The sequence below is a fragment of the Carcharhinus amblyrhynchos genome, chromosome 3, assembly GCF_965287045.1.
Source record: "Carcharhinus amblyrhynchos chromosome 3, sCarAmb.v2.hapA, whole genome shotgun sequence".
In the NCBI taxonomy this organism is placed as follows: Eukaryota; Metazoa; Chordata; class Chondrichthyes; order Carcharhiniformes; family Carcharhinidae; genus Carcharhinus; species Carcharhinus amblyrhynchos.
This window is the reverse complement of record NC_137326.1, coordinates 47,827,550-47,848,502: the sequence shown is the minus strand read 5'-3', so window position 1 is coordinate 47,848,502 and position 20,953 is coordinate 47,827,550. Positions and strand designations below refer to the sequence as shown.

General features: G+C 39.2%; 1 protein-coding gene across 7 annotated transcripts in view; it reads left to right on the top strand.

The window, feature by feature from the left end:
- Positions 1-20,953, top strand: part of chl1b (cell adhesion molecule L1-like b) — a 742,190-nt gene that overhangs the window by 215,293 nt on the left and 505,944 nt on the right. For 5 of the 7 annotated variants that reach the window (XM_080183774.1, XM_080183766.1, XM_080183736.1 and 2 more), the window contains exon 1: positions 4,677-4,875. The exons of the other annotated variants lie outside the window; for them this stretch is intronic. The gene's annotated coding sequence lies outside the window, so the exon portion shown is untranslated. Of the gene's footprint in view, positions 1-4,676; positions 4,876-20,953 lie in introns of those variants that run through there. 7 annotated transcript variants of the gene reach the window in all.

Below are 20,953 nucleotides of genomic sequence, written 5' to 3'. Positions count from 1 at the left end.
TGATTTTGAGAATGTCCTTCAGTGTTAATAGCCTCCAAATGGATAAATGCTGCTTGATGTTGTTGTCTTCCATCTTTTGTGATACAGAATGGATTTTGAAACATAATCCATAAAGCACCAGCTTTACCATGATTGTGTTTGCCCTCCGACTCAGCCTTAGAATTCAAAATGAACCTCAAGCGCAGCAGAATAAAATCAATTTTAAAATCTGAAATACATTTATTGTGAAGTGATGGCTAACAAAACATGACTAACAGAGGATATTGTTTTTGGATTCTTGAAAGGCTCTTTCCTGAACGCAGGCATGTGACAATAACAACATAAATTCTACAGCTTGTACACCTTGGGTGTTTTATAACAAAAGAAGGGATTATTTAGCACACTGCAGCAATACATAAAGATTGAGAGATAGTCAAGATAAGAGTGAAAAATACAGGATTTTGGGAGACTGTTAAATTTAGAGGGAGTAGAGATCAAGTCAAGTAAGTTCCACATAATTCGACAATGTAGGGATGATCATTTTAACAATCAGAACAAATACATATTAACTTGTCAACCTGTAGAAAACTTAACACGTTCCATGCAACAATTTTGTTAAGTTTACGAACATTCCCTGCTTGTGCAATCTTTTTTGTAGAGTGTCTCGCCCTTTCATTCGCACTTTCTATCATTGCCTGACCAAAATTGCCTGTGTCTCTCAGAATTTGTTTATTTTTGCGGTTCCTTCTCTATTATGCCATTTCCTTTGTTTTTCATTTTGTCTATGTCTTTTGCGTTGGAAGTTATGGCTGGAACCCAGGGATCAATCCAGACAAGACCACAAAGGTGGGGGCAGGATTCTGGCCAAGGTGCAATGGAACAATGGAAAGCAATTTGAAGAAGGAGGCTTTCAAATGGTTTTGCTAAATGTCTGATCCTCCAGTCCTGCATTGAACATCCTGCACTTTAATGATGGAAGCTACTTTCCCAATATGCTCACATGGTTGTCTCTTTCTTTTGATTTTGATTTGATTTGTTGTTGTCACATGGATTAATATACAATATATTGTTTCTTAAGCACCAGACAGACAAAGCATTACATTCATAGAGAAGGAAAGAAGAGAGTGCAGAATGTAATGTTACAGTAATAGCTAGGGTGTAGAAAAAGATTAACTTATTATGAGGTAGGTCCATTCAAAAGTTTGATGACAGTAGGGAAGAAGCTGTAGTTGAGTTAGCTGATACAGGATCTCTGACTTTTGTATCTTTTCCCTGATGGAAGCAGGGCCCTTGATTACGCCGTCTGCTTTTCCGAGACAGTGGAAAGTGTAAACAGTGTCAATGGAGGGGACGCTGGTTTGAGTGATGGACTGGGATTCATTCACAGCCCTTTGTAGTTTCTTGTGATCTTGGATAGAGCAGGAGCCATACTAAGCTGTGGCACAACCGGAAAGAATGCTTTTTATGGTGCACCTGTAAAAGTTGGTGAGTCTGATGCTTCGAAGCTGCTGTCATATTCTGACTGATCTAATTGCCTGTCTGTACCTTGCTCCTTGTGCCCCTCCAATGTTCACAAATCACTAGATTTTTTTCCCAGTTCTGACTCTAGGGACTCAGGATCTCAGTTCCTGGAAACACTTCATCTGATTCCCCTGAGCCCATCTTCCTCTGTAATTTAACATATTTTGTGCTATTTGATACATTAAAATGTCTCTTCATAGAATCCCTTTAGTGCAGAAGGAGGCCATTCAGCCCATCGAGTTGGAATCGATTTTCCAACAGAGCATTCCACCCAAGTCCTTTCCCTGCAACTCCACATATTTTATCCCGCTAATCCCTAACCTATACATTTGGGGACACTAAAGGACAATTTAGAATGGTCAGTTCACCTAACCTGAACCACTTTGGACTGTGGGAACAAACCAGAGCACCCAGAGGAAACCCACAGAGACATGAGGAGAATGGGCAAACTCCACGCGGGCAGTTACCCAAAACTGGAATTGAACCTGAGTCCCTGTGCTGTGAGGTAGCAATGCTAACCATTATGCCATCATGCCAGCCAACTCTTAATCATGCTCTTTTTAAGATTAAGTCAACATAGGAGTGACTGTATTTATTATACAAGATAATCAAAGGATCTTTTGAATGACTGTGCGAAAGAATGCCACTGCATTTGGATGATTGTTGTAAAAGTAAAACATAAAACTGCGAATGCTATTGATTGTAGATCTCATTTCCTTTTTCAAAAGGGCTCCCAAAAAAGTCATCAGTTAATTAAATTGCCTTTTGTGACACTTTTGGAAGTCATATGTATACAAAAGGTTCCTTTGAAGATTATTTGGCAAAATATCTAGCATGTGCATAAAGTCACCTCCAAGATTACTATTTCACCATTCCTGTGGCAGACAATGCAATTGAGACAACTCTTGTCTGATGTTGTGAATTCTATCTTCCTGGTCAATGTCAGTTAAGACCTGATAAACTATCAGATTACTGGTAATAACATTGCAAATGAACTATAGAAGCAACCTTTTTGTCCACTGTGTGAAGATGTGTGTGTGTGTGTGAGTGTGTGATTGGATTGTATTCTGTTAGCAACATTTTGAGAAAGATCCTTTTATTATCTTGTATTGTTTTTGCAGTCATTCAGAAATTGGTGGCATTAAAAAGCAGAATTGCCAACAATGTTTTAAAAATGTCAAACAACTGTAGTTAATTGTAGTTTCATGTATATATTTTCATTGTCTTAGAGTGAACAACTTGCATTTACATGGTGCCTTTAACACCTCCAAAAACAGGTGGAGGAGTGAAATGCTTGGAAATCCTCATCTTTTTTGTTTTGCTTCATGGTGCAAGTTTATTTCAATGTACAAAAGCACAGAATAATTCTAAGTCTATTATTTGTACAAACTAACCTAGTGAATGAAAATGCTTCGGCTTTCTTAAAAAGGAAAGAAAATAATTTAATCAAGAATCAGTTTTAGAAAGCAAGGAATATTTAATGTGCAGCTGGTCCTAAAACTGTACATTTTCAGAGCACCATATTGTCCACAACTACAATTTTAAGTCATACTTGAACATCTTTTCCAGCTGTATAACTTCTGTTAAATTTGCAGATAAGGCAGTCAAGTGAAATGGGTGCAAAATATGCTTTGAAATATATTGTTTATGCCAATGAGCAAACATTTATAAGAAAGGATTTCAATGCATCAAACAGGTTGCATCGCTGAACAGTTCTTTGTGTTGTGCAATGAATAGCATTCAAGGAGAATTAAAATAAACATGACTGAATACAGTATGACAGTGCTCTTGATGAATTGGGGATGTGATGCTCCCTAATAAGGGTCCACTGAGCTTTGATAAAAAAACATGCCACATTGTCGAAGAACAGTTTGGTATCATTTCCTCCCCAGCGACACAACTTCTATCCCTCTCAGTCACTGATGCCAACCACTTGAGAGTTGTGTGTACTTGCCTCCTCCCAGCCTCCAAACAGAACATTAAAGCACTTTCTCTGCCAGCTGCACAACAGTGTGATTGTTGTGTGCTTTTTTTTAATCTTCTTTATTTCCTGAGTCATTATGTTGCTGAAATAAATTGAGTTTGACTATCAGAAGTGGATGGCTGTCTGCCACTTTTCCTCTTCCTTCACTTCTTTCCTATATTCCACTCAGCCACCTTTTCCCTTTAGCTCCTGCTTTCTCATTTCTTCCTTCATGTCCCTTGTTCCCATTTTTCCTCCTCTTTCCCAGCGGTGTGTTATTATAACCATCTACTCATTCAGGGAAAGGATTAAGGGAGGGAGCAGTAGGAAGGAAGAGGGTTTTCAACCTAAGCAGAGCTGCTCTGCAGTCGGCAAAGGGCAGCCCACAAAGGTTGACTCCCTCTTTTTTTCCCTCCCTTTAATCATTTGAGATTTTTTGAAAAAGCAGGTTTCCTGCTCCCATCAAACATTTTATGGAATGGGCAACATATTATCAGGGTCAGTTGGCTTTATTACAAGCCTAATTGACCCTTAATTGTTCATTCAAAAATGGTGGGTAAGTGCCAAAATCAGCAGCGCACCAACCCATTTTATGAGGGTGAGCTCGGGGATGGCTGGGGAGAGTGTGGGATGGATGACCACTCAGTAGTGGAGAGCTAGATTTGTGCGACATCTACAGATATATAGAATATGGCACTAAAATAATGTTGCTAAGGGACAGAATGTAAGTGGGAAAGCTGAAGACTGATCCTTGGGGGATTCTCAAGTTCATGGCATGGGGGGGTTGGGGGTGAGAAGAGGTTCTCTTGCGATGACTGAATTCTTACAAGTGGGACTTTCCCATTCAGCTGGAATTTGGAAGTGAAGCACTGGAAGATGGTGGTATGCTTGACCATGTCAGATGCTGTAGAGAGGTCCAAAAGGACTAGTAAGAGATGGAGTACTATGGTATCATTTAATTTGGTCTGTTTTAGAATTGTAACAGAGTACACAGCTAATTATTTTCATCTCCAACAAATATAGTAGAGTGCCTTGCCAATTTTTCTTTTAAATCCCATTTAGTTAACATAAAACGTGCTTTGACTGGTGACTCGAAGGTTAATCCTGCACGCTACACCCGTCCATAACATCTGCCCAATTGTAGATTCTTAGACTGTGTTGCCAACACCCATTTTCCAACATATAATGAATTCATTCATACGGAAATGTTTTCTCACTCAGAAGCATGAAGCACAGTTGCAGAACTGAGCGCAACTTTCAGAGGGATTTTACATTTGCAGCACTATAAATTGCAACACATCTCCAGAGGAAGCAAACAACAGGAGGAAGAAAACAATCTGTTCATGAATCTCCTGGTCTTTTTATCTGGTTGCATACAGATAGAGGAAAATTGATTTTACAGCAGTCTTAAGGTAAATATTTATTAAGTGTACCTTGCAGTATTAAACATCAAATCTTGGCAGCCTTATCTATTTTAAAACTATGTGCACACAGAGGCTTCAGTGTGATGATCAAAGCCATCGCAAATAGCTCTTACTACTTAAAGTTATGTAGTAATGATCAAACACTCATTGTGGTGTCTGGGCAGGCCCACATTCGCACTGCTTTGACATGGATGACACTGTTTTCCTTTGCTTTATTTCACTAATTTCCCCATAGTTGTCGACTAACCACCTCAGATCAAAAACTTCTATCTTCACAAGACCTATCCTCATCAGTGTCCTTCTAGCAAGCTTCCAAGAACAATGAAGCCCACCCAACCTATTTTCCATGTTGAAAACCATCGATGTCTCTTACACCAGTGCAGGTGGGTATAGAAACTCGGGGAAATGCAGTAATCTAACCTGCATCCTGCCACTACTTCATGTCAAATGAACATTGCTATTCCCATACTTGCTCAGGGGAAGAGCTTTATGCTAATACAGAGTATTTGAAGGAGAGCCTGCTCCTAGTCATAATTCAGTTTTGAAAAATACATTAGTTGCATTCACATTATGGTCCATAGAATTTTGTTGAACATTTTAACAAGCGGCAGGGGAAATTTAGTCACTTCAATAACATTTTCAAAATTTGTTTTAAAAATGAATTTCACAATTATCTGTTAAACTTTGGAAAACAAAGTAAAAATTTACATAAAATAATTTGTGAACAAGTGAAATAGAATACATGATTACCTAACCCTATATGAGTGAAAATATTTAGAAAGTTTAAAATTAGTCTTCCGAAGTGGCAGTATACAACACGATGAAGAATTTCCTTTTTCTGTTCCAAGAATTTCAAATTGATTATGCATGGGAACTGCAGAATGGTGGGTCGGCTACGTATTTGCTACAGCTGATCTAAGAAATATTCACAATAATTGTTGGTGATGTATGAAATGTACCAGAATGTTCATGTTCATTCAGATTTTATCTACTCATGCTTGTATGATAACAATGACTTGATAGACGTTGCAGGCATGCCATCCTAAATGTTTGTTCTCTGCTTACAATGCCAATTCTGATGAAGGACATTGTACGCAAACATTAAGCATACTTGCTTTGCCTTATGAAGGAATGGTTCAGTAAGAGCTGTCGGAGATTTCATGACTTAGTAATTGAAAAAAGCACACAACAAGAGTACATTTTGTATGAAGGACCGAAACGCTTGATAATAGTGTGACTGCTGCAAAAACCTGTAATCTGTTAAATCCCATACACAACTGGAAAGAGAAAATAGTTGGGATTTCTTCATTTGCACAGGGATTTCCACAGCTTGAGGCAGTTCAAGCTGTAACAACAGTACATTTGGCATCATAAACAAGTGCATACTGTGCCTTCCATTTGTGCTGTGCTTCTCTTTGTGTTACCCGGCATTCCCACGAGTGCATTTCTATTATAGGAGTTCAACTGTTAAATCTTGTCCACAACAGCCTTGCTTTGAATAAGGTTAAATTCAAGCATTTTTGTTTCAGCTGACATTGTGACTGCTATTTTTGTATAGCTGAAGGTTACAAAAATAAGAAACCCTTGTGACAAATCCATTCAAGAAAATGAAACTTCTGGAGTTAAGACTGCTTGCAACGTTTAAAGTGTCTTTGAAATAGTACACCAGCAAATATATTATTTCCCAAACTGTAATTAATATATAGCTAATGTTAACATTTCCACATCCATGTGTTTGCAGTGACGAATTGAATAAGTTTTAACAGAGGGAGCAATTAGAACTTATTAAATTGGTTGTTGACAGATGCTTTTGAAGCCGGTACAACAAGTTTAACATATTTTGTATTTGAAAGGATTTAAAAACGTTTAGATTAATCTCACTAATCCAGGCCTCATATTTGTAACAAAAGGCTGGAGACACACAGTTCACAATAGAGCAGACCTAATGCTGAAACAGATTCTCTCTCTCCCAACAGATGCTGCCAGACCTGCTGAGTTTTTTCAGCACTCCCTGTTTGCTTTAATGCTGAAACCAATTTGGTTTTAACCAGGACGGTCTGCATTAAACTGGTCATTGCACATTACTCACTTCTGAGCTCTGTTGATCAGATTATACAAAACATGGAACAGATTGATAAACGTCAACTGTCAGAGTAACAGCTATTACGTGATTAATAAACCTTGCCCAAAGCCAAATTTTGTGACATCACTTGCTGTGATTTTGTAAACCGTCCTCTCAAGTCAGAAAATCATGCATGCCTGATTTCCAGGAAATCCAATTTTACCAAGTAATTTGAATATAACAAAGCTGCACCTTTCAGCATGCGCAGCCTTGTTTGAAATCTACTTCTACAGTTGGGGGATGTTGAATTTTGCGTCTATTGGATTGTACCCACCGTGTGCATAGTAGAAATGGATTTTAAATTGCACATGCTTAATAGTAGTTTCAGAACCTGATCTATTAAAATTGGTGGCATGGTGGCAAAAATAATGTTAACTCCTTATTTTCCTGATCCATTTGGTTTTCTTGGATATTCTCCCATTGTTGTAACTTCATGTTTTAAATCTTCCAACAATACTTTGCTTCATTATAGCCAGTCATTGCTGGCTTTGTCCTTAAACCTTGCTTAATGCAGTGGTTAGATATTTCTTTTAGCTCCATGACTCCCACGGCTTTACTTGATATGAGGAAGATTAATATGTAATGATTCAAGAAATACAGACACAACATCCTTTTGAGTGTGTTAGCCAAACCCATCACTGTCCCAGATCCTGTACTTGCATGTATCAACATGAAGGCTGACAACATCAGGTTTAAGTCCAACCGATTTATTTGATAGTAAACTCGCAAGCTTTCGGGGTTTGTCCCTTCGTCAGGTGAATGGAGAGTTCTGGCCTCAGACAGGGCATATAACAGCACCACCATACAACACTATCAGTGATGTTATATGCTCTGTCTGAGGCCAGAACTCTCCATTCACCTGACAAAGGGACAAACCCCGAAAGCTTGTGAGTTTACTATCAAATAAATCGGTTGGACTTAAACCTGGTGTTGTCAAACTTCTTATTGTGTTTACCCCAGTCCAACGCCGGCATCTCCACATCTTGCATATGTCAAAGCAGATCTGTCTTTGCAACTAGATGAGACAGGCTACCATTGAATTGTGCATTCAGCTGTATAATTATTTGTATCTAGTATCTTGATCCGAGTTGCATATAGATCCTTGCAACGTAAAGGAGGCCATTCGGCCTCTTGTGGCGATGAAGGAGCTCCTTCTAATGTAATTAAAGGCTACAACAGCAGGAAGATTGTGTCCTACGGGGTCCTTCAGAGCCACTCAGGAAACAATTAGACTGGCAGTATGCATTCAAGAAGTAATCACTGCAATGCTTGAAAGAGGAAACGCCTTCCATTGTAAAAACAAGGCAGCAGGAATGCCAGCCTTTCCTTTAGGACAAATAGTCATAATTGGGGATTCCAAATTACTGGGAGTCTTCATTAATTACCCCATGGCCCTCACTTACTGGGTAGTGTAATTTTCAGATGGTTTTCTGCAGCATGACTTTATTCTGCACATCATGTGCTATCATTGTGAGCCAATAGTGTGCAGCCTATTTGAAAAAAATGAAGATGAAATGAACTTTGTCCAATATAAAGTGAATGAAAAGAATAAAAAAGGCACAACAACAACTGAAACATTTGTAAAGAGAGCAGCCAGCAATACTGATTTCAGTGCAGATGACCCTTTGTCAAAGCTTTGACAAAGGACCAACTGGACTCGAAGCATCAGCTCTTTTCTCTCCTTGTGGATGCTGCCAGACCTGCTGAGATTTTCCAGCGTTTTCTCTTTTGGTTTCAGATTCCAGCATCCGCAGTAATTTGCTTCTTCACTGATTTTTGTAATGTGGCCTTGCTGTTTCTGGTGTTTCTATCACTGGTAAAATCATCTCTGAACAAGTCTTTGGATCAGTTTCCAGCCACACTCCGGCTCTTCCTAAACTCACTTCTTTTTGTTATCAAACTTGGAAAAATTTATCTGTGCACTCACAAATTCCTAGCTATCTACTTCTTGGCTGTTAATTCATCCTGGTGGTCTGGCAACTATTAATTCAGATAATTATATGCTCTTTGCCATCTTTGTATTTGTCCTAGCTAGAATGATTACTTTTGCCACTCTAATTGTTGCCTTGGTGTATACCCCTTATCCCTGCCCTCTTCAGTCCAAGGGACCATGACTTGGATACCTTTATTGAACATGTTTGCTACAACAGCTAGGTCACTGAAAGCATTAGTGGGCTATCATCTCGTTTCCATTGTCCACTATTCAAAGATAATTGAATGCAAAAACGACACTTGACTTCTTTTTTTAGTGCTAACTGTCATCTTAAACTCCCCATCTTGCCTCCTCCACCATCACCTCCAATAGTAAGTTCAGTGAGATCATGGACTTTGAAACAAAGATTGAGATCCTGCGATATGGTGCCTTTGCACCTTTCCTTAATGGTTCTCACTTCAGCTACTGCCTCCCATTTTAAAGAGAGTCATCATTCTCTTTAAACAACACTTGGCTCCTCCTTCTTTGCAATGCGCTATCTGTTACAAATCCCCATTTTCTTGTCCAAATGTCGTCACCAAATTTTTGCCCATTTTTCTGGTAACTTCTGGTTTCAATCCCTCCAATTAGATATTTTATCTTGTCATGGTTCAGAAAAGGCTCTTTCCAAAGTCACAAATGACATACTGTAACTGAGGAAAACTATGCCTCCTTGGATGTCTTTCATGTCCCTTTTCATTGTTATTGTGTATCACAAAGACATTACCCTCCATCTCTCTTCAGAAGATGGTTCTTGTCAGCCAAGTCAGGCTTTACACTAAAATGTTGAACAGGTTTTACTTGTAGATGGCACTATTTACAGAAGTGAGAAGAGTTGATAATTTGCAATAAACATAATCGAGAGTTAATTCATTTGAGGTTAAAATAAAAACCAAGAGGCCTTTCAAAATGTATGTTTTACAGAACAGAAAATGAAACAAATAGTCTTGAGAGACTGGCACTTGTGTGCTTCCTTACAGATTCAACAGGATACAGGATTGATTTTTTTTTTAGACAGGTGTGAAAGTGGGACTGGAAGTGAATGTGCCCACTATTTCCAACACCAGTGGACATGTTCCTGCCTTTGGGCCATTTTCAACCAGTCAAAGTGGGGCCGGGGGTTCATGCTTACAAAGGCTACTGTGCAGATGCCAACTGAAATTTTCCATTTACCCATCAGCCTTCCCCACAGTTGAGGCTGAAACACAGCCAATGAACGGGGGCGACCATCTTTCAACAGATTGGAGTGCTTCAGGCCCCACCTTTTTTTTTTAAACCTCTGCCTGTGGCCGCAGGTTTCACTGTGGAGAGGCTCACCCTCCATGATAATGCTTAATGGCTGGCACCTCTTTTTATTTTTGAGTTGTTGGAGTGTTCTTGGAGGGTGCCTTCATCTTGAAGTGCTCCTTTTCTCTCTCTCTCCTACATTGACAGCAATGCCTTTGGCGGTGGACACAGTAAGAAGTCTCACAATACCAGGTTGAAATCCAATTGGTTTATTTGGAATCATGAGCTTTTGGAGCGCTGCTCCTTCATCAGATGAGTGCAAGTTAGTTCACAAACATGATACATATATAGGCAAAGACACAATTGCAAGATAATTGCAGATTGATATATGAAGAATGGTTGGAATACGAACCTTTATAGGTACAAAAGTGTGTGGAGAGAGGGATAATCACAGTTAAAGAGGTGGAAACATCAGTTTCAGTACTGAAGGGTCTCCTATTGGCTCTTCAGCTTCAGCACGCTGCCTGCCTTCCTTTGTTAGATAGCTGGTCTGCTCTTTAAAATATCATGTCAAGTGTTAGGTGCAAATGTGATATGCATTTGGGTAAATGCACTCCATTTCAGGAGCCTGACCCCATCATTTAGAGATGTATTTGGTTAAAGCTGCAGTATTGCTCTTATGTAGTTCTGTGGGCAGATTAAATAAACTGACCAATTATGGACAGTTTTCAACCATACATGTCAATGGTTGAGCATTGATCTAAAAGTGGTTCATTGCGCGTGATTCTCAGCAGTGAATTCTTATGAGATTAGAAGGCGAAAATATTTATTAAAAACCAGCCAGACAAGATTTCAAATAACATCCTGACAGATATAATTGGGCTACTGTGCAAATAGAAACCAAGAAATATTTTGTAAGGCGCCAACTCTTGGTAATTAAGATGTTGTTGATATATCAGTGCTCCTGTCTCTGGCATGGCACTCAACAAATTAACACTTAAGGAATGAATAGCACTCATTTAAAGTATTGGCAGTTTAAAATAACCTATTTTAAATTGAAGGACAATAAAATAATTCAGACATCAACAAAATATTCCATTCCAACACAGTTGTATACTTAGAAAGTAGTATACAATTTGGGACGGTGTATGTGTTGACGTTGCACATTTTCAAGATGTTTTTTGTGCAGTCATTTTAGCCTATGTCGTGAAAAGCAACATAGTTCGGTACTCAATTTTCAATTTAAATCCCAAGGAAAAAGTTACAGGACAACTTAATGTGGGTTGCAGTCTTCAGTTATTTTTGAAAAGTGTACATAGTTGGTGAAATAACAAATCAATCATTTTAATCCAATTCTCAACCTGATTTCTATTTAAATGTGTTTAAAAATTTAGATGCATAAAAACACTAAGCAGTTAATTTGCCTCTCTGTGTGAACTGTGGCGGGAGAAGGGTCTGCTTTGCTTCAAATTGCAAAATATCAGTTATATTTTAATCCTATTAATTTTAAATGAATGGAGAATAGTTTAAATTATGTTGAGGGAACTAAGGCATTCAGTAGTATTGGGAGGCAACCAATGAGACAAACAGCTCTGAGAGGCGTTTTGTAGTTTAACATCACTATTAAAAAGGGAGCTTTTAGCCAAGAGGAATTCTGAGATTTTCAAAATACATTTTAAATGAAATAAAATTTAAAATTACAAATTTCACAATAACACGATGAAATTTACTGAACTGAATTACCATGTATGCCTTTTATACCTGCAATTTTTTTATAAACTTAAAGGCCCCAACTGACTCAAAGTCAATGTTCTGACAGCATATTTTACCCAAAAAAAGAGAAAGGTTTAAATAATTTTAATGTATGCTGACTATGAGCAGCTTGCATGTTTCCCAGCATACTGACAGGCATCAAATGAAGTAGAAGGTTAAAAAGTTACGTGTGCTCATCCTATGAGGACTTAAGAGTCTTTGTTTTTTCTTTGAATATTTGGCAAAGACTGGAAAATTCATTTTTCACATTTTTTTCAGGTAAGTAGTGACACTTCTATCACTGGGAAAAGCAGTAAATTAATACCAACTGCCATGGTTGAAGTATGGAAGAGATAATTGATCCATTTCCTGGACAGAGGAAGGGATAGAATAAGAGAGAGAATGGAGAGGGAGAGAAGGATAGGATAAATATGGGAGATGGAGATGCTGGAGTTAAGATGGAGAGTAGAAGGGAGTCTGGCAAGCTTTCAGAGATTGGGTTGGGGTAGTTCCTGCTCTCTTTACTTCGATATGAACTGGAATTCCAGCTCACATGGGGAAGGGGCTTACGGTGAACTTCTCTTAACTCCTTCAGATTCAGATTTTAATGACATTTCAAAGCAGTCAGTGACAGCATGGAAAATGAAAGCAGTAAAGATTGCATAAAATCAAGAGGGCCACGTTTACATGTATACACATTGGCCTGTGACTGTTGAAGTTCTATAATGATCCTCAGTGAACCTAGCCAAACTGCACCTTGGTTGGTTTTAAATGGGTGAGTGCGAAACTTCTTGTTGCCCTGGTCTGTGATATTTTAACATCCCCTTTTATAGCTGCATTTTTTAAAAAAACTTCAAAGCCCCATGGATGTGTTTATCAATGGATATTGAAACCTGTCCTCTGCTGGAGTGCATTTTCCAGCAGGTCAGACAGAGACCTATTATAACTTGAATTCATTTTTCCCTACAAGATTACTCCATTTCATTGCTCGAAAAGGAAATTGCTTCAAAATGAATTGTAAGGCCCGGGTTCCCTTGAGACGTTTCCATAGATTCTACTGGAGAGTGAGGACACTTGTTCTCTTTCTAGCCAGTGCTGGAGGGTCGCAGCACACCAAGGTGACAGGAGAGGAATTACTAAAATTGTCAGCTTTAGAAGCATCACTTTTAGAACCTAGATTCAGTGTAAGAAATGCTTCAATTATCCCACAAAAGTGATGTGACTTTCCTTCCATTCTCTCAATAACTCATGGCATCAATCCTTTTCTCCTTCATCACTGGCTTCTTTCCTCCATCATGTTTTTCACATGCCTGCAGAAGGCTGCACTGTTCACATGATAAACACACACACTGCTCATTCTTCCTCCTTCCACTGCAGCAACAAACACCATTTCCTTCCCACTAACTTTGCACAATCACTAATTCTGATTTGCGTGCTACATGTGAAGCCACAAAGAGTATTCTCATTTTCCCCCATATCTCCTACTTTAATATTAAAGATCAAAATGTACTTCCCATAACTGTGTCATTTTACTGTTTTGAAAATTAGTTCAATCCAAATAAGTTTATTTGGGTAATTATTGTCTTTGTGTACCTGTCATTTCCTCGATTAACCCCATCAGTGGTGTATGGTATTTGAGAAAAAGCAATTAACAAAAGGGATTAACTTTATCATTTTTGCTGAATTTAAACTGAGCCATATCTGGGCAATTTTGAAAATCATGAATAAATTCAGAGGGGTCAAGTTCAAACACTTTGAATTTCAGTTCCAATTTATGTTCCTTCAGTTATTGCCTGTATGATCGTAGCTACTTTTAAGTACAGGATTTTCATGGTATTTTGAATAAAACAAAACTGCTTTCTGCCATTATAGTCTTCTTAGCTCAATCATCATGGAAAAGTGTTTTCAAATGTTTTCTTTTCTGAAGGAAGTTGCAGTGTCATTAGGTTTTAGTAATGTGGTTTGATACGATTTGTGACATTCTAACTAAGTTACAAAAAATAAAATTTGTCAATTTTTATTCATGAAGACAATGCTCCTTTGAGGTTTCAGTGCTGAAAATTATCATAGAAAAGAGAATAAGGAGTTCAGTAATGAGGTTTCCTTTTGCATCTTAGTCTTTGAAAAATGTGATGAATAAGATCTTTAAAATAATTTATGCCATAATGTCGAAATAGGCAACTGTGTTCTCTTAATCTGCCTTTGTGATATCTCTATTGCTTTCTCTTCCTCTGTGTGTTTCTTGTTATGTCTTGCTGTCACCAGGATTCTATATTTGTCACTTTTTAGGGTAAACTTAACATATATAATGTCATTCCCTTCCATCCTCACCACACCACTGTTCCCTGTGGGAAGAATGTGGGAGGGGGTTATGATGTATAAACCTTGCCTCCAACCCAAAACCCCAACTCCATTTAGCTTTGGATTTAAATCAGTCTGAGCTGAGCGCCACCACGTTTACAGTTAATGCCCCCTTCCAACTGGAGCGGAATCACATAGTGGGTTGCTGGTTGGCATTTGTAATATTACGGTATGCACTTTCTTGTATGTATGATGTGGATTGAGAAAGGGTTATAATTCAAATGTTCTCTGTGGTCCTTACTTGAAGTGAAGTATCTAATCTGAACTAAATGATATGTCCTCACTGTGTTTATAATTTTGGCTTTGAAGTGTTTCAGTGACATGTAAACATGATGCTACATATCAAAATGAATCGCTGTAAACTTTGACACGTTTAAATTGCTTTGAAATGATAAATGTTTTGGACTATAATTCTATTAACAGATCCATTAATGAGTAATGCATGATAAAACAAGATGAAATGAATGACGTGAGAACCACCAAGCATGAAGTAAAAGCCTATCAATTACAGTATCGGTAATAAAATATAATTAGATAAGCATTAAAATATTATGTGAGCAATAATGGAAAATATAATTATTGCAGAATATACAATGAGAAGCATCCGATTTTTCATTTTCACTGAGGGACTGTTAAAGAAATTGACTGAATTGGATTGCATTGGAATTCCAAAAGGAATTCCCATAATGAGAAACTGATTGTAACATTCACAGTGGTCCACTGAGAGCCTTTTAAGACGTAAACTGGAAGAAAAGGAAACTGAGACTTTGATTTGTAGCTCTCCACTGAAGAGATACATTATGTGGTGATGAAAACTGACTTAGAACGCAATAGCTTTTGAATGTAGGCATTTGTGTTCTGGCCATGCTTCAGACGGGTTAAACTTAACCAATTACATAGTGGGAAGTCATGCATCAGAAGTACACTCCAAATATGGCAGTCACCAAATTGGTTAATACAAACCAGGTGGCTACCCAAAATTAACACTATCTAACTGAAATTAACACTGCCTAATGTAAATAGATGTAATAGGGTGCTGCACATGTAGTAGGACCTTTTAGGAAATCGGTGCGTCGGAGTATTTTCTTCACTCATTCTTAAGCCTGTTTCGAAAAACATGGTGCAAACCTTTAGCAAGGAAGTGGAAGCAAGTATATTTAAAGGGATTAGTTCAAAGCCCATAAGTTTAATTGGTTAATTAGTGCCTTCGTGTATCTGTCATTTTCTTGATTAACCTCCATCAGTGGTGTACATTGAGCTTTGACAAAGGGTCATCCAACTCAAGAAGTTCCTCGCTCCACAGATGCTGTCAGACCTGCTGAGACTTTCCAGCATTTTCTGCTTTTGTTTCAGATTCCAGCATCCACAGTATTTTGCTTTTATATTTAACGGGATCTCCGTTTCCATTAAGCCAAGTCTCAGCGTAATCATTCTTGGTGACTGGAGATTTTGGTGCCAATTTTTGGTTGTTTGGTTGAATTTGAAAAGTTTGTCATACTGAATAGCTGTTGGTTAGTTGCATTTTGGCTGCAATTTGCTATGTCACTTCAGTGGTTGCAGTGGTACTAGAAAAAATGGCAATATTGCTTGGATTGCCAGTGAACCGGAAACAGCAGAAACCAACATGGCAGCACAAATCTTTTTAGGCCCTAACACATGACAAAGGAGGATTTGTGGCTTTTGGCTTATTTTGCAACAGGATGTCTTATTTCAAAATAGAAAGAAGTCTCACAACACTAGGTTTAAGTCCAACAGGTCTATTTGATAGTAAAAACCACTTAACCCTCCCTCAACTCACATTGTGTGTACCTTTATGACTTGATTACCTATAAAGACTCGCATTCCAGCCATTATTTTGTAAATTGAGTTTGTGTCTTTATACTCCCTGTTTGTGAACAGTACTCCTGCTTACCTGACGAAGGAGCGGTGCTCCAAAAGCTAGTGGCTTTTGCTGCCAAATGAACCTGTTGGACTTTAACCTGGTGTTGTGAAACTTCTTACTGTGTTTATCCCAGTCCAACACTGGCATCTCCACATCATTCTCTCAAAATGACAGAGGAGCAATGTATGAGAAAAGAGTGCTTCAGCAGGTTAGGTAGCCATGTCCCTGAGTCACTTGCGCAGCAGAAATTGGAGACATGCACCAGGGCACACAAAACGCTATTTGTGAGAGATATGGTGACTCTCCTCACCCAGGCTGCAACAGGTGACAAGTAATATTTGTCAGTTTTTTATCCACAAGACCATTGAAAGCTGAGAAATTAATTTTCCTATGGTTCTTGTCACAATGGGTTGGGTTGCTCCTGCAATATGACTTTCATATGATACCAGCTTGAGTTGTTTCACATGACAAACTTTAATGTAGATGTTGACAAATAAAGCTATTTCTCTTATCCAAACATATTATGTATGTTAAATGAGACGCAGGTACTGTGGGTGGACCTTCATCACACTGACTGCAACAGTTAGAGAAGATGAGGACAATAAGGAAATGCCAGTCTCACCAGTGATACCCACATGAACACAAAAAAAGTACAACCTGGTCCTAAGGCTCAGAACAATCAGCTCTAAATCTTTTAACTGGCTGCTTGGCTATGATTTTCATAGAATCATAGAATCCTACAGTGCAGAAGGAGGCCATTTGGCCTATCGAGTCTGCATTGACCACAATCCCACACAGGTCCTATCCCCATTCCCCCATGCATTTACCCGAGCTAATCTCCCTGACACTAAGGGGCAACTTAGCATGGCTAATCCACCTAACCCGCACATCTTTGGACTGTGGGAGGAAACCGGAGCACCTGGAGGAAATCCACGCAGACGTGGGGAGAATGTCCAAACTCCATACAGACAGTGACCCAAGCCAGGAATCGAACCTGGGTCCCTGGCGCTGTGAGGCAGCAGTGCCAACCACTGTGTCACCATGCCACCCCTTTTCAACTGTCCCAAGATTAATCTAACATTCAAAAAGTAGGGAGGTCTTGCTGCAGCTGTATAGGGCATTGGTGAGGCCGCAGCTGGAGTACTGTGTGCAGTTTTGGGCGCCGCACCTGCGCAAGGATATTTTGGCCCTGGAGGGAGTGCAGAGGAGGTTTACTAGGCTGATACCGGAGTTGAGGGGATTGAGCTATGAGGAGAGGCTGAATAAACTAGGCTTGTACTCGTTAGAGTTTAGAAGAATGAGGGGAGATCTCATTGAGACGTATAAGATGATGAATGGGATGGATAGGATAGAGGTGGAGAGACTCTTCCCGCTCAAAAAAGACAGTAGGACTAGGGGGCACAGCCTCAAGATAAAGGGGAGGCGGTTTAGAACGGAGTTGAGGAGGAACTTCTTCACTCAAAGGGTGGTGAATCTCTGGAATTCTCTGCCCGTTGAAGTGGTGGAGGCTGCCTCGCTAAATATTTTTAAGAAGCGGGTTGATGGGTTCTTGATAAGAGAGGGGATTAAGGGTTATGGGGAGAGGGCGGGAAAGTGGAACTGAGCCACGACAGATCAGCCATGATCTTATTGAATGGCGGGGCAGGCTCGAAGGGCTAGATGGCCTACTCCTGCTCCTATTTCTTATGTTCTTATGTTCTTAAAAGAGAAGGAAGCTCTATCTTTATGTTATTCATCCACCTTGGGCTGCAAGTACACATCCCTGCTCTAGTGTGAATGATCGCATCTGCATTAACTAACTGATGCACAGCTTCAGCTGTTCATTTGCCTGAAAGTACAGTCTGTGGCCCTCTGGAATGTGTAAGACTAGATTAGCAAAGTACTCAGTACTTGGTGAAAATCAAATCCCAAGTCAAGTGTGTGAGTCTACAGGCTTTTCCCAGGTAATAATTACTTCTTAACATAGGAATTATAGCCAAGCTGCTTCAAAGTTTCCAAAGAACAAGATCAAGATTTCCCACTGCTTCCTTCATGTTTGCCAGCTAAAATGCAGCAACAAAGCATGCTGGAGTACTTGACAATTTAACCCATGTTAACATATTAAACCAGCCATCAGCAGGTGATGACTACTTCCTTCACAAGGAAACAGCTAATATCTGACCTTCCAAATGCAAGTTGATGATCAAGAGGAAAGAGCTTTTGAATTTTCCCATCACTATTATTTCCCGAGTACAAGGTATCATTGTGTGCATTTACATTGTCTTGCATTGTCCCCAGCCTTAATCCCCCATGTTTGGTAGCAGGAAGTGGTTCTGGTCCCTGAAAGCTCAACTGCTTTGTGAACACAGACAGTGAATAATGTAGGTCTGTGCCTAGTTTGCTGGCAGTAGTTTTGATGCCTTTATACTGTGCCAACCTTAATCTGCCTTCTCTTTTACCTAACCAGCATGTGGCAGGCTGGTTCCTGGGAAACAAGGGGTATTGCCTCTACAATTGGCTCATGACTAGGGGCTGTGACCGATGCACAGATGCTAAGTGCTGTTATAATGAGGACCTCATACAAACCAGAGCTTTCGTTGAACGAGCTGGAGATGCCCTTAAGCAGAGGTGAAGTGGCTGACCTAACCTGGAGATATATTGCAACATAACCCAGCGCAGAACTCTCCCTTCTATACTCTAAAGTACATGTCATGCAGTGTCTGTGCTTGTGCTTGTTGAAGTAAAGTTGAGTGAAGTTGTTTCATTATGGGTGCTGCTATCTTTTAAATCTTTAGTTGTTCAGCACTTTTCATAAAAGAGAGAGGCATTCAGCAATAACGACAAACAAATATGGATGATTGGCTGCTGGAAGCAGCTGCGCTTTGTCAGATGCAGTGTGAGATAGCAGTTAAATGGGTTAAAGTCTGAGACGATGCATCCTCCACCTTGCCACACTCCCCTCACACTTGTTGTCTCACTCCGCTTAAACTCCTGCCAAAAGAATGTTCAACTCCAGTGCAGTGTCAGAGCAAATTCAGAAAATTCGTCTGGGCATCCTGGGAGTTTTATGGACTTGGGTTGAATTTCAGAGTCATATTTTGGGAAAGCAGACACAACTACTGGTGTAATCTAAATATTAAAATTGTACTAGTTGGGAGCAGTGATCTGCCTGTACGTAAATCATATATGCCCTTGGACTGCCAATGCACTGGAATTGCAACATGAGATACATTATTTGCTGTACACCTACTGAACTATCAAGGATTAACATGATGAAAGTCAAAAGTTATGATTTATATCCCACAAGGAGATAATTCAAATGCTGAAGATATAACCCAGTTATGTTTGGAACCATAAGTCAAGTAGTGATCATATCTCATGACTGCTTATCAAATGTCATGCCTACATTGCATAACATATTTGTAATCAAAGTTGAAGAGACATGTTAGAAGCATGTACAATGTAAACAAAAACTTGGATGATGTGTAGAATGTACAATGGCTGGTAAGAAACAAGATTATCTTGTAGTGCTATTTTTAATCAATTATAATATTAGTCCCATGTACAAAGGAAATTATTTTCTAAACATGGCTCCAAGTAAATGCATTTAACTAGTTCACTTAACTAATCCATTATAAGCACAGTTTAGACCAGTGCTAATTTGTTATTGTAGGTTATTAAATTTTAGTTTACAAATGTTGATGTGGGCAATACTGATATGACCAATGATATTACTGCCTTCTAAGTATTTTGTGCTTAGTGGTAGTGCCAGAATACATAATAATGATGTGGTTTTGGCCAAATACTGATTTTTAATCCAGCAGCTGGAATCCTGAATTGAACTTTTAAAACGGACAATACAGACTGACTTGAACTCACAGCAGAAGATGGATAATCCCAGTTAGCATTACAAATATTCCATATCTTAATTAATTGGAGTGGAGTCAGTCTGCTTGCAAAGCCCATTAAAGACAATGGCTGGGATTTTCCAGTCTCGCCCAGACTATTTTAGCAGCAGGCAGGACTAGAAAATCCCATCTAATGGCTTTAAGGGATTGTGAATGACTCACCTTGCTAATAAGATAGGAGATGCACCATGGTGATCACCAGAGATATCCAACTGTTGGAGATGAACCATTAAGACTAATCACTTGGGCAGTGGGACCCTGGCTAAATTAACTCGCAGGCATGAACCACTAAAGTCACCTTTTGAATATATGGACAATGTATTTTGTTTTTGAATCCCTGGTAGCTGGAGAAAGAAGATCACATGATAAGCCAACCCTCTGTATACCTTAAGCTGATGTTTTCTTAGCAGAACTGAAGTAAAGCAGTTTAGGGAGAAGACCTAAGTGGGGACCCTCCTGCCTCATTTTTATTTCTCCAGCCCACCTGGTAAGTTTCCAGCTCTGTTTGCATACTGTGATCATTCAGGGATATCCTGCTGCTTCAGGGATTTATTTAATAATCCTACCCACCACTCCTATCTCTTGAAAAACAACTAACTTAAGTTATCTATATTGTTAAATTGGATGCATGAAGACCATCAAGTTCAGCATGAAGCTAGTTGAGTCACCAGGTGACAGACTGTAAAATTTTTAATGGTCTTTAATTTGGCCAACCTATTCTTTGCCATTCTGTAATCTGTATTTGCATGTGTGTGTGGACTGTGAGTGTATGTGTGTGTGTGTGTGTGTGTGTGTGTAAATTGGTTGCATGTAATTAAGCTAACCATTTTTTTGATAATCTGGGACGGTATGGCAGACTCAGT